Genomic DNA, 19,174 nt, shown 5'->3' with positions numbered 1-19,174 from the left:
TGTTAAACGAAAGATGGCTAACATCACATGGTTGATGTGGGGCGATCATGAGTCTTGTCGGTTCAGACATCTCACTATCACTTTGCTGTCCAAGACCAGCCTGATGTGGGCTGATCTGCGAGGGGAAAGTTTTTTCAATGACAAGAGGACTGCCATGGCCTCCAAAATATTGATGTGATAGGTTTTGAACAGGGATGACGAAGTCCAGGAGTCTGGAGAAGATACGCATCAAATGCTCGAAGAGATCTACAAAGACCGATACAGACCTTACTGCGATCCCTTCTCAAGCCGTGGTTGAAAAGTCAAGAGCCTAACGAGGACCGTGCCCTTGCAAGCACCTCCCCCATCGGTGACCATCCACACGGATGCCTCGACGGAAGGCATCCGTGTGGATGGTCACCGATGGGGGAGGTGGTTGCAAGGGCACGGTCCTCGTTAGGCTCTTGACTTTCAACCACGGCTTGAGAAGGGATCGCAGTAAGGTCTGTATCGGTCTTTGTAGATCTCTTCGAGCATTTGATGCGTATCTTCTCCAGACTCCTGACGCATCTTTCAGCTGTTCTTTTAGCACTGGTTCTGTTACTGCAGCAAACTGGAGAAAGCCCAGTACTCTTTCCTGTTGGCGTCTTGAGATCCTGTCGGGATTCAGTAGTCTCTTGACAGATTCCATGATCTCTCTCCTCTTCCCTGGGGGAATGGAGAGGTGGTATGACTTGAAGTTCCAATGGATTCCCAGCTATTGAAACTTCTGAGCTGGAGAAAGTCGAGACTTCTTGAAGTTGATATTGAATCCCAGATGTTCCAGGAACTGGATCACTTTCTTGAATGCTTGCAGACAAGCCGTCCTGGATGCTGCCCACACCAGCCAGTTGTTTAGGTACGCTGCTACCTGAACACCTTCTTGGCGTAGTTGTTGAACGACTGCGTCTGCAAGTTTCGTGAAGATCCTTGGGGCTATGTTTAGTACGAAAGGCATGACTCTGAAGACATACTTTTTCTTCTGTAACTTGAATCTTGGGTAGGAGGAGAGAGGGCAGCTGACTGGGAGGTGCCAGTAAGCATCTACCAGGTCTATTGAGACTGTGTACGCCCCTTTTGGTATCAGGGTCCTTATGTGTTGAAGGGTTAACATCCTGAACTTGTTGTTCTCGGTGAACTTGTTGAGTGGCGACAAGTCCAGAATGACTTTGAGTTTTTCTGAGTCCTTCTTGGGAACACAAAACAGCCTTCCCTGGAATATGATGGACTTTGCCCTCCTTATTACCCGTTTGCTCAATAGTTCTAGGGTATATTCTTCCAGTAAGGGGGTGGAGTGTTGAAAGAGTTGAGGAACTGATGGTGGAAACTTGTTCCATCTCCATCCTATGCCATTCTTGATTAGTCTGAGCCCAAAGATCGAAGGTCCAACGATCCTGAAAGTGTTGGATCCTCTCTCTTACCTGAAGCATCTCCCTGCTTCGGTTGTCCGGAGGGTTTACCTCCCTGACCGCGTCCTCCCATACCTCTTGAGGGGTGTCTTGTGGAACCCCGTTGGGAGCCTCTACCTTTGGGGCAAAAGGTAGTGGTTTGCCTCTCAAACCCAGGGTTGAATGCTGGTGACTGGGCAACCAGCTGAGGCCCCACTTGGAATGTGGTCTGTGGTTGAGCAACCACTTGGGGCACCGCAGTCATGGTAACTGTAGGATGTTGCTGGGCAGGCCGAGAGAGTAGTCTAGGCTTCTTCGTCTTCCTTTTAGGAATGGGACCCGCATCCGGGAAGACTTCCTTTTTGAGGAGATGCCCCAAATCTGGAGAAGGTTCCTATTCTCCGTGGCGGCTTTCTCGACTACCTCTTTGATCACTTCATTTGGGAAGAGGTCTTTACCACAGATGTTGAAAGATATCAGCTTCCTGGGTTAGTGTTTTACTGTTGCTGCAGCAAACACGAACTCTCTACAGGCTTTCCTAGCCTTCATAAAAGCATACAGGTCCTTCACTAAGGTGGCCATATGCATTTTAGCCAGGGCCATGAGCATGTCTGGGGTGCTTTTTAGTCCTGCACACATCTCTATGCAGTTCTGTAGGGATAGAGATGCAGCAAGTCTTTCCTTTGTCTCTTACTCCCTGAGCAAGAGTAAGTCTGACAGTTTTGGGAGATTTTCGCTGAACTGCCGTCCAGCGATATTTGCATCCAATTTCCCTACTGAGAAGGGTAGTTGGACTTTCTTCCATTCCTTCTTCTTCCATGGGTAGGGCTAATGACAGAGGCCTGCACTCTTCTAGTGCAGGGCATGGTTTGCCAGCCTCCACTGCCTTGGCAACAGCTTTAAATGCCTTCAACGTAAAGGGGAAGGGTATTGAAGCAGGAGCAAGAAAGCTAGGGTGTTTCTTGCTCAAGGCGAACACTTTCGAGTTTGTGTACCCCGCCTTCTTCAGGCTGCTCGACAAGAGAGCCTGTGCCTTTTCGTAGTTGAAAACCATGACCTCCTTCGGTTCCATCTCTTCTTTGGACGCTGGCTCCTGCTTCAGTCGAATGAAGCAGTCAGGGTAAGCATTGAAGCTCGGCCAGAACTGGATGTCGTCTATGGGGACGGCTCCCATCTTTTCAGAGATTTAGAGCTTAACGTTGGTAATCGGCATATACTCTGCGTACCTCCAGGGATTCGTCTCGGAGCAGAATGGGAGGTTTTGGACTCTGGGTCTCTTGAATGACCCTCGGGAGGCGGTGATCCGTGCTTCACGGAGCTCTTTTTCAAGCCTCGCTTCCCTTGCTTCGCCTTGTTTGCGCAGTGATATGAGGCAAAACTGACTGGCTCATGTTGTCCAATGGAGGGGTAGGAGCAGAAGATGTAGAAGGTGTCGGCTCCCGTGCCGGCACAGACGGAAGGGACTCCGACTCGACTTCTTCTTCTTCGGGAGGCAGAGTAGACTCCTCCTCAGGATCATCCCTAAGGAGATCCTTCTTAGTGTCCGTGGATACTTCAGATATCCTTTCCTCCTGGTGGATGTCCATGCCTTGCAACGCCTCACCGACATCCGTCTTGACTGCAATCTGGGCACAGGGAGGTCCGGGTCGTGTTTGGGGCACGACAGCTTCACTACCCGCCTTAGGGAACAGCAAGCTACGCATCCTGTCGATGGGTAGGTACGGTCCCGGAGAGTTCTTTTGGAACCTTCGTACCCACTTGCGCAGCTTTTCTTGTGCTGCATCCCTCGACTCCATTGACTTGGGGTCGTCGAAACCTTCGGCCACCATGGCCAAGCAGACATTGCAGTTCTGGGGGTCCCAGTACAGCAAGGTTTCGGTGGTAATGGTGCAAGTGGCATGAGACCTGCACATTTTGTGACCACAGAAGTTCCTACTCTTGTGGTTACAAAGAATCACCTCGCAATTCATTTTGGGTTCCTCCTGTAAAGAAAGGAAAAATAAACGAATTTTGAGCGAAGCAAAAAATCTATTTTTGGGTGAGATAGCCATGTCGTCCTGGAGGAAGGTTCCTATTGGTAGCTTTCTAAGGGATATTTAACTACAGTGATATTCCCAGAGAATTGACCTTTAGGTCTTCAGAATTCTACCTCCTGGCGTGAATATCCTTAAAATTTCTCTTAAGGATGTCGCATAATATCAGGGGACATATATCTTTATACGACACGTAGCAATCTTCACCCTGAATAGCGTTTTCGTATCGAAGGGGAAGAGTGGCGAAAACAGAAGGGGAGCCGATATCAAGGTCACCCTTCCTCCCGTACTACTATGAGTATCCAAGATGGCACTTATTCCTAGTAGCATTGAGCATGGTGCTACAGATATAGTATTTCCGGGAGGGATCCTGCCAAGGCCTTTTCTATGGAAAAGGAGGGCGGGTCCATCAGGACGACATGGCTATTTCACCCAAAAATAGATTTTTCGCTTCGCTGAAAATCCGATTTTTGGGCTCAGTCCATGTCGTCCTGATGGAAGTTTACCAGAGAATTACTAGAAAGTACTGTATCTGTGGATTTTCATAGGTGCCTTAACCTTGGGACAAATTTTTCTATGGTCATCGAGACCATTGAGACATATGACGTTACCGTTATACGTCATTACCTCTAATCATAGACAATGTTAGTGCTTCCTGCAACCTGCAGGGAAGAGTCATACTAGACATTAGAAAAGGGGTCTCAAGGTTTGCATATATCGTATGAACGACATAGTTTCAACTAGATATACAAGAGTCTCACAGTTTGTATATTGTGTTGGAACGTAGCATCAACTGGATATACAAGAGTCTCATGGTTTTTATATTGTATTGGAGAAAAAGTATCAGCTATATTTATTGTCCATCGACATACAATAATATGAGGTATTACTTATGTAATTAAGTAAGAAAACAATGGCTATACTTTATTTGTGATAATTGTAGGGCGAAATAAGACGCAATTACACATTAATAGACATTTTTTTACGATAAATGACTAAATATAAAATAACACTTGTAATATATTTATATATACAAAGAGAATTATATCTTTATGCAGCATAATACAGAAAAAATGTTTCTCCTTGAAAGGGAAGAAAAAATTAGTGCCACTATGGAATTAGAAAATTTAATGAAATTTTCTAATAAAGTCTTTCTGTAAATGTTGGATATTATCAACTCTGTGTAAAGTACACATGGCACGAGTGCTATCTGTATAGTTCTACACCTGAAATAATTTGAACAGTCCTTAGTGCCACCATGGTGACACTCACTTGAAAAGTAGTGCACTGGAAGGTGTCAACACCTTTTCCCCGTAATTGATAGTCCCAATCAATTCACTGTTCATCGCAGTACTAGACAACAGGTTTTAATACACTACCTGCTGCCACCACATAATGCTTCAATTCATGCACTTGCTTTGCATAATGTTTATAGAACACTCTGGATTACTTCCATCCAGTGTATGAGCGAAGACGCTCAAAGTCCATATACTGAAAAAAGTTCAGTGATGAAGCAATTTTCCTTGGATCATGACCTGCAGGTGTACTGTCAGGATCCATTCTGCGAATAAAACAACTTCAGTTGTTTTAGGGATAAGTTTGATCCTGAAGTTTCTCCTTTAAAGAGCTGTCCTCCCCTGAAGTCTGAAGTTCTTCGAAGATAGACCTTTAGACATTCTACTGGACACAGAGAAACATCTTCCTTCAGAGGGCAGATTCTCCTGGGACCCCATCTCTTAGTGGGTAGCTCGTTCTTAGCGAGAAATGTTGGATCAGGAAAAAGATTCAGTTCTCCCACTTCTGTGAACTGAATATGGCCCTCGTTTCTGGATAGCTCCACTATTTCACTAACTCTAGTCCCCGAAGCTATAGCGAACAAGAAAATAACTTTTTGAGTTAGATCCTTAAGAGAGCAATCTTCATTGTTCACTGTTGAAGCATAGTGGAGGACTTTGTCCAATGACCATGAAATGGTCTTCGGGGGAGCTGCAGGCCTAAGTCAAGCACATGCCTTTGGGATCCCGTTAAAGATTTCGTTCGACAGGTCCACTTGGAAGGCGTATAGAAGAGGTCTAGTCAGAGCCGACTTACACTTAGTTATCGTGTTGGTTGCCAGACCTTGTTTATGAAGGTGGATAAAGAAGGACAGACAAAAGTACATTGAGATTTCATTCGGTCATTTTGCTTTGACGAAAGCAACCCACTTTTTCCAAGACGATTCGTATTGTCTTCTGGTTGACTTGGACTTATATTTTACTAAGAAGTCTATATTGCCTTTTGAGATCCCAAATCTTTTCTTAACCGCTAAGGTGAGAAAATCATGAGATGAAGGTTTTGGGTTCTCTGATTAAGCGAAGATAGTCGACTTCTGTACCTGTTGGGATAGTGCTGGGTTCGGTAGAGGGACCAGCCTCAGCTTCAGCTCCACTACCAGAGGGAACCAGTTGCTCTTGGGCTACTTGGGAGACATTAGAGCTGCCTTTCCTTGGAAGGATTTCAGCCTGTTGAGGACCTACATTAAGAGATTGGTCGGAGGAAACAGGTAAATCCGGCTCCATCTGATCCAGTCGAGGGGCATGGCGTCCGTCGCCTCCGCTAGAGGGTCCTTGTATGGGGCTACATATCGAGGTAGCTTCTTGTTGTCGCTTGTCGCGAAGAGGTCGATCTGCCGTTCCGGGACTTGTTGTAAGATGAAGGAGAATGAGTCTGCGTCTAGTTGTCATTCTGACTCTATCGGCTTGAGCCTGGATAGAGCGTCCGCCGTCACATTGCGGAACCCTTGAAGGTGAACTGCTGATAAATGCCATCTCTTCTCTTCCGCCAGATGGAAGATGGCCAATATCAGATGGTTGATATGGGGCGATCGCGAGCCTTGTTGGTTCAGATATCTCATTATCACTTCGCTGTCCAGGACCAGCCTGATGTGGGCTGATCTGCTAGGTGAGAGTTTCTTCAACGTCAATGGCCTCCAAAATGTTGATGTGAAAGGTCTTGAACGGAGAAGACCAGTTCCCTTGGACTTTCCTTTGATGGGAGTGACCTCCCTATCCTTCTGTCGATTATTCTGTGTGAATGGTCACCGATAGTGGAGGTGCTTGAAAGGGCACAGTCTTCTTTAGGTTCTTGGCCTGTGACCATGGCTTGAGAAGTGATCATAGTATGGTCGGTATCGGTCTTCTTTGATCTCTTCGAGCATTTGATGTGTATCTTCTCCAGACTCCTGACTCATCTTTCAGCTGTGCTCTTAACACTGGGTCTGTTACTGCTGCAAACTGGAGAGAGCCCAGTATTCCTTCCTGTTGGCGTCTTGAGATCCTGTCGGATTTCAGTAGTCTCTTGACAGACCCCGCGATCTCTCTCCTCTTCCTTGGGGGAATGGAGAGGCGGTGTGACTTAAGTTCCAATGGATTCTCAGCCATTGAAATTCTTGAGCTGGAGAGAGTCGAGACTTCTTGAAGTTGATCTTGAATCCCAGATGTTCCAGGAACTGAATCACTTACTTGGATGCTTGCCATCAAGCAGTCTTGGATGCTGCCCACACCAGCCAGTCGTCCAGGTACGCTTCTACCTGAACGCCTTCCAGGCGTAGTTGTTGAACGACTGCGTCTGCAAGTTTCGTGAAGATCCTTAGGGCTATGTTTAGTCCGAAGGACATGGCTCTGAAGACATACTTTTTCTTCTGTAACTTGAATCCTAGGTAGGAGGAGAGGGGGCGGCTGACTGGGAGGTGCCAGTAAGCATCTGCTAGGTCTATTGAGACTGTGTATGCCTCTTTTAGTAACAGGGTCCTTATGTGTTGAAGGGTTAACATCATGAACTTGCTGTCCTCGATGAATTTGTTGAGTGGTGACAAGTCCAGAATCACTCTGAGTTTGTCCGAGTCCTTCTTGGGAACACAAAACAGCCTTCCCATGAATTTGTTGGACTTTGCTTTCCTTATAACCTTTTTGCTCAAGAGTTCTAAGGTATATTTTTCCAATAAGGGAGTGGAGTGTTGGAAGAATTGAGGAATTGATGGTGGAAACTTGTTCCATTTCCATCCTAGTCCATTCTTGATTAGGCTGTTGGCCCAGGGATCGAAGGTCCAACGATCCTGAAAGTGTTGGAGTCTCCCTCTTACCTGAAGCATCTCATTGCTTAGATTGTCTGGAGGGTTTGCCACCCTGACCGCGTCCTCCCCTTCCTCGGGAGGGGTGTCTTGAGAAGCCCCGTGGGCAGCCTCTTCCTTTCGGACGAAAGGTAGTGGTTTGCCTCTCAAACTCTGGGTTGAACGCTGGTGAATGGGCAACCAGCTGTTGAGGTACCACTAGGAATATGGTTTGTAGTTGAGCAACCACTTGGGGCATTGCAGTCATGGTGACTGTAGGATGTTGCTGGGCAGGCCGAAATGGTAGTCTTGGCTTCTTCGACTTCTGTTTAGGTTGGGGACCTGCATCCGGGAAGACTTCCTCTTTGAAGAGATGCCCCACTTCTGGAGAAGGTTCCTATTCTCTGTGGCGGCTTTCTCAACTACCTCTTTGACTGCTTCACTTGGGAATAGGTGTTTACCCCAGATGTTGGAAGAAATCAGCTTCCTGGGTTCTTGTTTTACTGACGCCGCAGCAAACATAAACTCTCTACTGGCTCTCCTATCCTTCATGAAGCTGTACAGGTTCTTCACTAAGGTGGCCATATGCATTTTGGCCAGGACTGTGAGTATGTCTGGGGTGCTTTTGTAGCCTGCACACATCTCAATGCAGTTCTGTAGAGATAGGGAGACGGCAAGCCTCTCCTTCGTCTCTTGCTCCCTAAGCAAGAGAAAGTCTGACAGCTTAGGGAGACTCGCTGAACTGTCGTCCCGCGATATCTGCATCTAGCTTAACTACTGAGAAGGTTAGACGGACTTCCTTCCATTCCTTCTCATCCTTGGGCAGGGCTAATGACAGAGGCCTACACTCCTCTAGTGCAGGGCATGGTTTGCCTGCCTCCACTGCCTTGGCAACAGCCTGGAATGCCTTCGACGTAAAGGGGAAGGGTATTGAAGCAGGAGCAAGAAAGCTAGGGTGTTTCTTGCTCAAGGCGGACACTTTCGAGTTAGTGTAACCCGCCCTTTTCAGGCTGCTCGACAAGAGAGCCTGTGCCTTATCGTGGTCGAAAACCATGACCTCCTTCGGTTCCGTCTCCTCCTTTGACACTGGCTCATGCTTCAGTCAAATGAAGCAGTCAGGATAAGCATTGAAGCTCGGCCAGAACTTGATATCGTCTAGGGGGACGGCTCATATACTCCGTGTACCTCCAGGGATTAGGCTCGGAGCAGGATGGCAGGTCTTGAACTCTGGGTCCCTTGAATAACCCTCGGGAGGCGGTGATCCGTGCTTCACGGAGCTCGCTTTCGAACTTCGCTTCCCTTACTTCGCCTTGTTTGCGAATATTCTCCATAAGCGTAGTGATATGAGACAAAACTGCTTGGCTCATGGCGTCCAATGGAGGATTAGGAGCTGAAGACGTAGATGGTGTTGGCTCTAGTGCCGGCACAGGTGGAAGGGACTCCCCTACTTCCGACGACTCAACCTCTTCTTCTCCTTTGTGAGGTAGAGTAGACTCCTCCTCGGGATCATCCCTAAGGAGATCCTTCTCAGACATTTCAGACATCTTTATCTCGTGGTGGATGTCCATGCCTTGCATCGCCTCGCTGACGTCCGCCTAAATTGCAATCTGGACGCAGGGAGGTCCAGGTTGTGTTTGGGGCACGACAGCTTCACCACCGGCCTTAGGGAACAGCAAGCTACGCATCCTGTCGTTGGGTAGATACGGTCCCGGAGAGTTCTTTTGGAACCCTCGTACCCACTTGCGCAGCTTTTCTTGTGCTGCATCCCTCAACTCCGTTGACTTGGGGTCGTTGAAGCCTTCGACCCCCATGGCCGAGCAGATGTTGCAGTTCTGGGGGTCCCAGTACGGCAAGGTGTCAGTGATGATGGCGCAGGCAGCATGAGTCCTGCACATAGTGTGACCACAAAAGTTCTTACTCTTGTGGTTACAGTCGATCACCTCACACTTCATTTGAGGGCTCCTCCTGTAAAGAAAGGAATTATAAATGAGTATGCAGTTGTTTATCACACTTGTTAAACAGGTTATATGCAATATATGGTAACTTAACCTTCATAGCTTAGGATAGTAAGCTAGAAAGGAAATAGGAAAGACACATACCTGTGTCTCCTATCCAGCCAATTGCTTTGACCTCCCCCAATATTAATGCTAGGATTTCCTTATTAAGGGAACTCAATAGAGAAGGGTTTTAACCTCTAGGGACAGAATTAGTGTATACTAACTCTAGCCCTTCCATAAAAGGTATTAATATTGTGGGTTAAGTTATAAACTGATGACTTTATCAGTGTATTGAAGGAATACTTCTTCAATATAAAATTGGTCTCAACAATAGACTGTGAAAGGACACACAGGGTAAGTTGGAAATATAAAGTACTGTATTATATATACTATAGTTTTCTGTCTGCAGTATATCTATACTACAAATATACTGGCTAATGTATAATCATATATTGTAGTTCAGCTGGCGTGTTGCCGGCTAGGCTAGCACCTGGCGGCACCGGTCCAGCCGGTAGTGGGTTAGTACCTGACGGCACTAGCCGACAGAAAGAGAAAGCATGGAGTGAAGGGCTGCCTTACTAATGTAGCTTTGTACCATAAATAAGGGTGTAGGTATATTAATCCTACTGCCTTCCTCCGGAATGAGGGTTCAAATGGAAGGGGAGAATGAATCATTCAAGCTTTATCCAGCCACAAGATCTGTTGCCGGTTGCTGCCGATTTCAAGGATGTGGATGGCAGACCAAGGGAGGACTGAAGAACACTCAAAGGCAAAAGAGGTCTCCCACCGGGAGCCGTCATAGCCGGCACAACCTTTCCCGGAGCCTTGTGTCTGTAGGGGAAAGTCGGATCGGCTATCAAGCCGACTATGTAGGAGCCTGGCCGGCGCTACGATCTACCCGGCAAGCGGGGAGAGTGTAGGGCGACGGCCACAGATATACAATGGCTAGGCTATCGCTAAAGGACAGAGAGGGGCAGGGAAAGGGTCTTGTATGATGTGTTGGGAGAAGGCGGCAGGATTGCCGCCATTTCCAAACAAGGGTGAAACTTTGTTTCAATATCGGCGTGCCATCCTAGGCGGCAGAAGAATATTTATTCTTCAGCCTAGGGTCTGCCGAAACAAGACTTATCTCCTAGAACGCAGGGGAGAAGGTGGCAGCATTATACTACCACTTCAGGTGTGGTCTAGGGAAGCTAAGCCTCCTCTGCTGGCAACTGTAAGCTGGCAGGGGAGTGACTAATTACCCGGCAGCTAAGTCGTCAGCATAAAGACCGAATACTCTGAGTTACTGTCGAAAACCCAAGCCGGAATACTCACCGGCAAGGATGGATGACAGGAAACACTAGAGTAGTCAGGACCAAGATAGGGTTGTTGCCTATGGCGGCACTCAGAGGGAAGGAGGGATTACCCTAAAACCTCCGCAGGAGACGAATTTCGAGTTATATAAGTAATTCTAGGAGATAATCTATCTCCTGTTGAATTGATAAAACGATACACGAGGGTAAACGGGGATAATGTATGAAAGTATACTAAAGTGCATAGGCTAGGAGTGAAAAACATATTTCACATTTTAATAGACCAATATGTAAGTTGTTATGCCCTAGCCCCTATTGAACATATAGAGAAAAATACCAAACTAGCTAGCACTCGTTCATTTCTTATAGCGAATTCCAGTTTCGTTGGGAAGTATCTAATGTTTACCATGAAAACAATATCTTTTATGGCTTTAAAAAAACGGGTGCACGTGTAATCATGGTAATATTACGATAGAGTCCCACCCTGCATGTACCGCTTGCCAGTACATAGGAGCCTGAAGTTTTTCTTTTTTCACGAGCGAAGCTAAATCCATTAGACTCTATCGAAATATTTTAGAAATCTATCGAAATATTACCATAATTATAGGTATTTGGAATGTTTTTGATAATGATTCCTGGTGGAAAGCCATAATTTTTTAGTTATGGTGGGTTGACTACCGAGTAATACTAATGAAACACGGTCAAAACACTGGAGTTTTTATTTGGTAGGACTTACCGGACGTAGCCTTTTTATGTCAGCGGCCATTTCCTCCTGTGTGTATAGAAAATAGACAACAACTAACCTAAAATTCTCTCACCTAACCTAACCTACAAGATGTGTCCTAACCTACTTACTTAATGAGGGGTTGCTAATGTCCTCCGCAACCCCCATTACACGGCCGTATTCATAGTCTGCCATCATCATACATACAGGCGGCCGCTCTCTTACATACACCCCTACTGGGCTCACAGAAAACGTGCCTTTCCATCTTATTTTCTATGGAGGTGTAGCTTGGTTAATAATATTAATAATGTTAATAATTATAAGGCATCCTGTCCCTTGTCCCTGGTATTAATGAAAACCCTTTAAACTGGTTTTATTGAAAGTAATTGCAGCCTTAGTGGCGTTAATTTTGTAATTTACTTTTTGGATTTTTCTTATTATCTTTTTCTCTTCATTGCTCTAATCCGCCAGTACCTGGGATAGGGACATTTTCCAGAGGAAGGTGATGTAGTCCATATTCATTCACAATTCTTCTTTAAGATATCACTACATATTACAAAAGTACAGATAATAAGTATAAAGTATGTCTCTGCCGTGAAACACTATCACAATATCAGTGTGCACAAATTGATATTCTCTTATGTAAAAAAATTCCTTGATTTGAGGGTATCCTGGGTCACCGGGTACCCTCTCTCACTCACAGATTATTGATATTTCACCCTTTTTTTTTGGCTCTGGAGAGAATGGATGTGCCTGCTCTCTGCTCCTACACCATGACATGGCCATGCAAACTTTTGCTTTTCAAACTGCTTTCTCTCTTAGTACTGGTGTGATTGTTTTGTTTGATGCTCCTCATGCAGGTGTGTAAAGGAACTGAAGGGCTTAGTTGTGGTAACTTCATGTTGACCGACCCCCACTCCTTATGTCTGACCTGCAGAGGGTGCTGTTGCAAGCAGGGTTCCACCTGCGACAAGTGTAGGGAGTGATCTGCCTTCCAATATGAGAAGTTTAGGCGTCGGAGGAAGAAGTCTAAGAGAGATCCTTTGCCTTCGGGGTCATTCTCAAGGGCTAAGAGACCTCGGACTTCTTTTGTCACCCCGCGACCTCTTCACAAACATGCTTAACTCCTTGGCAACCTCTGGGTACCGGGGACCTTGTTGTTTCTCCTAGAGAAGTCCCTTTGCCCTCATCCTCGGGAAAGTCTTTTTCCCTTTCAGATGTGTTGTAGGCTTGGCTGTCCTTGGGTGTTGCTGGACCTCCTTCTAAGGAAGTCTTTCTTAAGCTCCTTTATCTGGGTTCCCAGAGTAATCCTGTTCCTGCTGTCCCTGTTGTTGCCGTCTCTTCTCCTGTCGACGCATAGTCTGTGTGAAGCCCATCTCTTGCCTTCTCCATCTAGTGTTGTTCATGATCCTCGTACTCTTTTGCTTTCCCTTCGACGGCCACCTGCTGATGACAAGTCCTCCCATCACCCAAAGACCTCCACTCTTCTAGGGATCTCAGCCCTCTACATTCGTCATCCGCCAGGCAGTGCTCCTATTCGCAAGATCGCCAATCTTCTCGTCGTTCTCTTGTTCGTAATCATTAGTGTTCTCAGGATTATCACTCGCCGGCTCGTGCTAGTTACTCCAGGTCTCTTGAGAGACCTCCCTATGAACCATTACGCCAGGCAACCAATCGCCACCTGACTTGGAAGACGGTGTTCCTGCTAGCTTTAGCTTCGGCCAAGAGAGTCAGTGAAATTCGTGGTCTCTCATACGACATCGCCCATTCAAGGGGATGGGGAGAGGTAACGTTCAGCTTTGTCCCTGCATTTATTGCTAAGACTCAGAACCCGGGAGTAGCGGATCCACGATTCGAATCCTTCCGGATTTCTAGTCTCCGTACAGTAATAGATGACCCAGACCATCTCTTACTATGCCTAGTGAGGAGTTTGAAGCTGTATCTTAAGAGAACAGCCACAGCCCATCCTCGTGTGTCTGGACTATTCGTCAGCAAAGGAAGGACCAAAAGGAGTGTCACCAAGAACACGATCTCAGCGTGGATTCGCAAGGTCATACATTATGCACTGAATCCAGACCCTCCTCCGTCACGTCGCTCCAGAGTTCATGATGTCGGGCGTAGCTACGTCCCTGGCATTCAAGAGAAACTTCTCAGTGACGCAGGTTCTTCAAGCTGGGGTGTGGAATCGTCAGACCGCATTCACATCCCACTACCTGTAAGACTTAACCCACAGGAGACTCGATACGTTCTCTATCGGTCCTGTGTTGGCTGCACAACGGCTGGTTTAAAACCTCAAGCTCCTTATTGGACAAGTAGCAGAAGTTTGAGGGCATTGTTACCCGGTTTTAGTATGCGTGAATGATAAGGTTTGACTGGCCCTTATTCTTTTCTTCATTCTCCCCTCTCTTGGGGAAAGCAGCATCCTGTGCTCTCTGCATAGCTGACCTCAAACCACTGCAGGTAAACCATGCTCCCTTGTGTACCTAATATTAAGACTAATACTGTTGTGTCCTCATACCCTGACGATGTGGTATTGGGAAAGTCCTAGTTACACAGGTTTTCCTTCTAAAGAACTCAGAATAACTTTACCAGGACAGTCACACTTCTACATACCTCAACACACAGGTTGCATAGGCTGCGGACCTTGCATAGCAAGGTTTTTGAGAGGTGCAGGGACTCCTTGTTTTTTGAGTACTGATATACTGTACTCAGATAATGAGCCCCCGGGTAAAGCCAAAAGCCAGATTGGCTAGGACAGCCACCCTTCCTAATGGGTGAGTCACCCCTATTAAATAGTGTGGTTTGTATTCCAGTTACGGAACCAATGACAAATTCGCAGATAATTTGTATTTTTCCTAACCATACAAACCTTAGCTATTTAAGCAAACTTACCCGCCAGGCCTGTCTCCCTTGAAGCAAAGTGAGCTCAATCACAGGTGTGTAAGGGGGTTCGGTAACAAGCTACCCTCCCTACCCCCCCCCCCCCCCCCCGCTAACTAGCGGTGTGGGTAGTTAACCCTCGTTGAAAATTAATGGCTCTTCATTTCAGCTTCGCCAAAACTAATACCCCTATTAAATAGCTAAGGTTTGTATAGTTAGAAAAAATACAAATTATCTACGAATTTGACATATTTTCATTGTGCTCTTCTCCAACTGATTGCAGTTTTCTATTATTTCAGACTTTTCATCCCAAAGGAAGGAATCGTCCTCCTCTTGCTGCTGAAGCTTACAAGCTACCGAAGGTATAGGCAAAAGACGTAACACGTAAAAAGAAAGGGTCATGTTGGAAGTTTTTGTAGTACAGTATGATGTCTGAGAATAGGAAGTTTAGTCTTAATTTCTTCTTTGAAGTATATTTAAAATAATATTTAGGGGTGTTTTATCTTGTGATAGGGAGAGGATGATGAATTCTAAACCACCTTTTGAATTTTCAATGAAAAGAGAAATTGAAGATCTATTTTCACCTGCAGTCGATCCAGATAATAATACGTCTGGCAGTGTTGCTCTCTTTAATGATGGCGCTCTTTTCTTGGATCCAAAAATGGAAGTCAAAGTAGAGCCAGAAATATTCGATTCTAGCGAAAGCTACTTGAAAAATTCCCACGAGTACGAGGCATCAGTAAGTTGTAAAGGGGACGTCGACGAGGAGGAAAGTGTAAAGACTTGCTTAAGGACAGCTTTGAAAGAGGATAAAGGAAAAGAAAAAGGAAGACTTTCATGTATAATCAGTGGAAGAGAATTATTGGAGAAAGATGTTTTGAATCAAGAGGTGAATCAAATAAATGAGAAACAGATAAAAAAAAGGATCTTTGGTAAGGTTAACTCCAATGCTCTTGCTAGGAAGCAATTCACGTGCACTGAATGTGGGAAAGCATTTCGTGATAGATATGGTCTTACATTACATTCAAGAATTCATACAGGAGAGAAGCCATACACATGTAATGTCTGTAGCAAAGCATTTACTACGAAACAACAACTTACTGGACATTTAAGAATTCACATGGTAGAGAAGCCATACAAATGTAATGTCTGTAGCAAAACATTTACTATGAAACACAGTCTTACTGTACATGCAAGAGTCCACACAGGAGAGAAGCCATACAAGTGCGATGTCTGTGACAAAACATTTACTTTAAAACACAGTCTCACTGTACATTTAAGAATTCACAGGGGAGAGAAGCCATACAAATGTAATGTCTGTAGCAAAACATTTAATGTAAAAAATAGTCTCATTCTACATTCAAAAATTCACACGGGAGAAAGGCCATACAATTGCGATATCTGTAACAAAGCATTTATTACAAAACATAGTCTCACTAAACATTTAAGAATTCACACAGGAGAGAAGCCATACAAATGCAATGTCTGTAACAAAACATTTATTTCAAAAAATAATCTCACCGTACATTTAAGAATTCACACGGGAGAGAAGCCATACAAATGCGATGTCTGTAACAAAGCTTTTTTTTTAAAAAATAATCTCACTGTACATTTAAGAATTCACACGGGAGAAAAGCCATACAAATGCAATGTCTGTAACAAAACATTTATTTCAAAACATAATCTCACTGTACATTTAAGAATTCACATGGAAGAGAATCTTTACAAATGCAATGTCTGTAGCAAAACATTTACTAGGGAAAAACCTCTCACTGTACATTTAAGAATTCACACAGGAGAGAAGCCATACAAATGTAATTTATGTAGCAAAACATTTAATGTAAAAGATAATTTCACAGCACATTTAAGAATTCACACGGGAGAGAAGCCATACAAATGTAATTTATGTAGCAAAACATTTAATGTAAAAGATAATATCACTGCACATTTAAGAATTCACACCAAAGAGAAGCCATACAAGTGCAATGTCTGTAGCAAAAAATTTACTACAAAACTAAATCTCGTTGAACATTTAAGAATTCACACGGGAGAGAGGCCATACAAGTGCGATGTCTATAGCAAAGCTTTTACTAGAGAAGCATCTCTTACTGACCATTTAAGAATTCACACGGGAGAAAGGCCATACAAGTGTGATGTCTGTAGCAAAACATTTACTACAAGACAAAATCTCACTGACCATTTAAGAATTCACTCGGGAGAGAGACCATACAAGTGCGATATCTGTAGCAAAGCTTTTACTAGAAAAGCACATCTCACTGACCATTTAAGAATTCACACGGGAGAAAGGCCATACAATTGCGATGTCTGTAGCAAAACATTTACTGCAAAACCAAGTCTCACTGCACATTTAAGAATTCACACAGGAGAAAGGCCATACAAATGCTATGTCTGTAGCAAAACATATATTACAGAACCAAGTCTCACTGCCCATTTAAGAATTCACACAGGAGAGAAGCCATACAAATGCAATGTCTGTAGCAAAGCATTTACTAGCAAACAATCTCTCACTGAACATTTAAGAATTCACACGGAAGAGAGGCCATACGAGTGCAATGTCTGTAGCAAATTCTTTACTTTGAAAAAATATCTCACTAAACATAAGAAATCACATGAGAGATCTATTCCAATGTCATGAATGTGGCAAAACATATAATTTAAAACAAAGACTCGATAAACATTTAAGAACTCGCATGTAGGAAAAACCATTCATGTGCAAGGGCTGTGATAAAGCTTTTTGGTCTGAATGTTTCTTCAAGAATCATTATAGAAGGGGGTGCTATTAAATCTAATATTGTGACCTGGAATAAAGAAGAAAAAAGCGCAAAGATTATAGATATGAGAGTTCTTACCCCTTCGCACGATTGCCCAGGCTGTTAGCTCTCAGAGTCCACGAGGTGACTTGGTGCCTCCAAACAGCTCATGCTAAGCACAGAGTAACACCTCAGGTCAGGAACTAGCCATTTAGTGTTTTTTACTTACACCCACCTAACGGTGAGTCTCCACTGTAAATATCGTAAGGGTTTATATGTAGCGTTGTAACAAATGACAGATTTGGAAACAATTTGTATTTTTCTTATGTATCCCTGTACAATCCTGGGGCTCTTAACAAATACTGGTCGCGCCATCACCTTCCCCCAGGAAGTCCTGCCGCAATTGCAAAGTGACGTTCAGTTACAACCGCTGGTGTGAGTAGGGTGGTTGGTCCAACTCTTGCTCTCCCTTCGCTAAGTAGCTAAAAGTTTTACAGCTAGTTCCAGCTGTTGCCAAAATGCATCTCCTCTGTAAAGAGCTCCAGGTTTGTATTTTTAGGAAAAATACAAATTATTTCCAAATTTCTCATATCAGCATAATTATTATTATTAGAAGCCAAGATGCAAAAGCAAATTTCTACTAGCCCAAGGGACCAAATAATTGACAATCTGGTGCAGTAAAGAAATAAGAATGTAAAGAATAAACTATGTAAGAGAAATGAAAAATGAGATTATTTTAAGATAGATAACAGTGTTTAATAAACGGATTTTGAAGCGAAGCAAAAAAGGGATTTTGACGAAGGAAAATTCTATTTCTGGGAAGAGGCCTGTGACGCCCGGTGAGAAAGTTCCTTCCTTATACCTTTCCTAATATAAATCTTCCAAATATACTAGAGAAAGATAAAAGCATGGAATGCAGATGTTACAACCCTCGCGCGAACACCTTGTAGGTGTCGTGTATTAAACAAAGGCGTGTGAAAACCACTATTCACAGGTTGTCTTCCATTTAGATAATCCCTTCATCAATGGGGAGGGCCGTGACAGGCCCTAGAGAACATGGTTGAACTCCCCAACGACACCTACCACGCGCGCCCTCTAGGACATCCTTCTGCAAGAACATATGGCTTGGCAAGGAAAAAAGAGGGGTGGGGTCCGTATCAAATAACCGGGAAGGGTTTCACCGGGCGTCACAGGCCTCTTCCCAGAAATAGATTTTTCCTTCGTCAAAATCCCTTTTCTGGGGCGGCCTGTGACGGCCGGTGAGAATGTACCAGAGAATGCCTTCCAAGCCCAATAAATTAATAACATAATAAGGAGAAAACAAACACCATGTAAGGCAATACTGTAATATAATACTGTAAGTAAACATAAATCATAAACTAGCCATAGGCATAGGGGATGTAATGCTAAAATAATATGAGGACCAGGGATCACCTGAGTGTCCCGTCGTAAAAGGTATCAACCTTACATGTCTAAGCATATCTAAACTTTACAGGAATGGTAATTACAATAACAGTTAAATCATAACAATTAAACATGGCAAAATAACTTAGGGCTAACGAACCACCCAGGAGAGTGGCGACGTGGTGTGAGAGGTGGTCAGGAGGGAGGAGAAAAGAGATGGAATAAAGAAATAATCAGAGATTAATGGGGGGAGATAAGACTCCCCGCTGCAACCGTAGGGTATTTAAGGGCCTGTAAGTTCTTTAGATAGTGGCGTTTGAAAACCATAGGAGATTTCCAACCCGTGTATTTTTTAAGGTCATCAAAGTCCATGTTCTGGAAGTAATTGATAGAGGTAGCTATTGACTGTATATCATGAGCATGGGGAAATGATTCCGGGTTAGCATGTTTAATGAAGTAGAGGATTTGTTGTCTGATACCTTGAATGGTCATAGTACCACCTTGTTCCCTGATAAATAAGGGGCCAGACGAGCGGGTGGCAGATCTAGCTAAAAAGGTCCTGAGAGTAGTGACTGGA

At 44.5% G+C, this 19,174-nt stretch overlaps 1 protein-coding gene and 1 pseudogene across 3 annotated transcripts in view; both read left to right on the top strand.

Moving 5' to 3' along the window:
- Nucleotides 1–19,174, top strand: part of LOC137637181 (zinc finger protein ZFP2-like) — a 157,009-nt gene that overhangs the window by 24,406 nt on the left and 113,429 nt on the right. For all 3 annotated transcript variants that reach the window (XM_068369451.1, XM_068369452.1, XM_068369450.1), the window contains exon 2: nucleotides 14,722–14,784. The gene's annotated coding sequence lies outside the window, so the exon portion shown is untranslated. The remainder of the gene's footprint in view (nucleotides 1–14,721; nucleotides 14,785–19,174) is intronic.
- The window catches only part of LOC137637185 (zinc finger protein 271 pseudogene), a 63,541-nt pseudogene continuing 59,200 nt past the window's right edge, over nucleotides 14,834–19,174 (top strand).

This window comes from Palaemon carinicauda, unplaced genomic scaffold (genome assembly GCF_036898095.1).
Source record: "Palaemon carinicauda isolate YSFRI2023 unplaced genomic scaffold, ASM3689809v2 scaffold57, whole genome shotgun sequence".
Lineage (NCBI taxonomy): Eukaryota > Metazoa > Arthropoda > Malacostraca > Decapoda > Palaemonidae > Palaemon > Palaemon carinicauda.
This window is presented reverse-complemented; position numbering and strand designations above follow the sequence as displayed.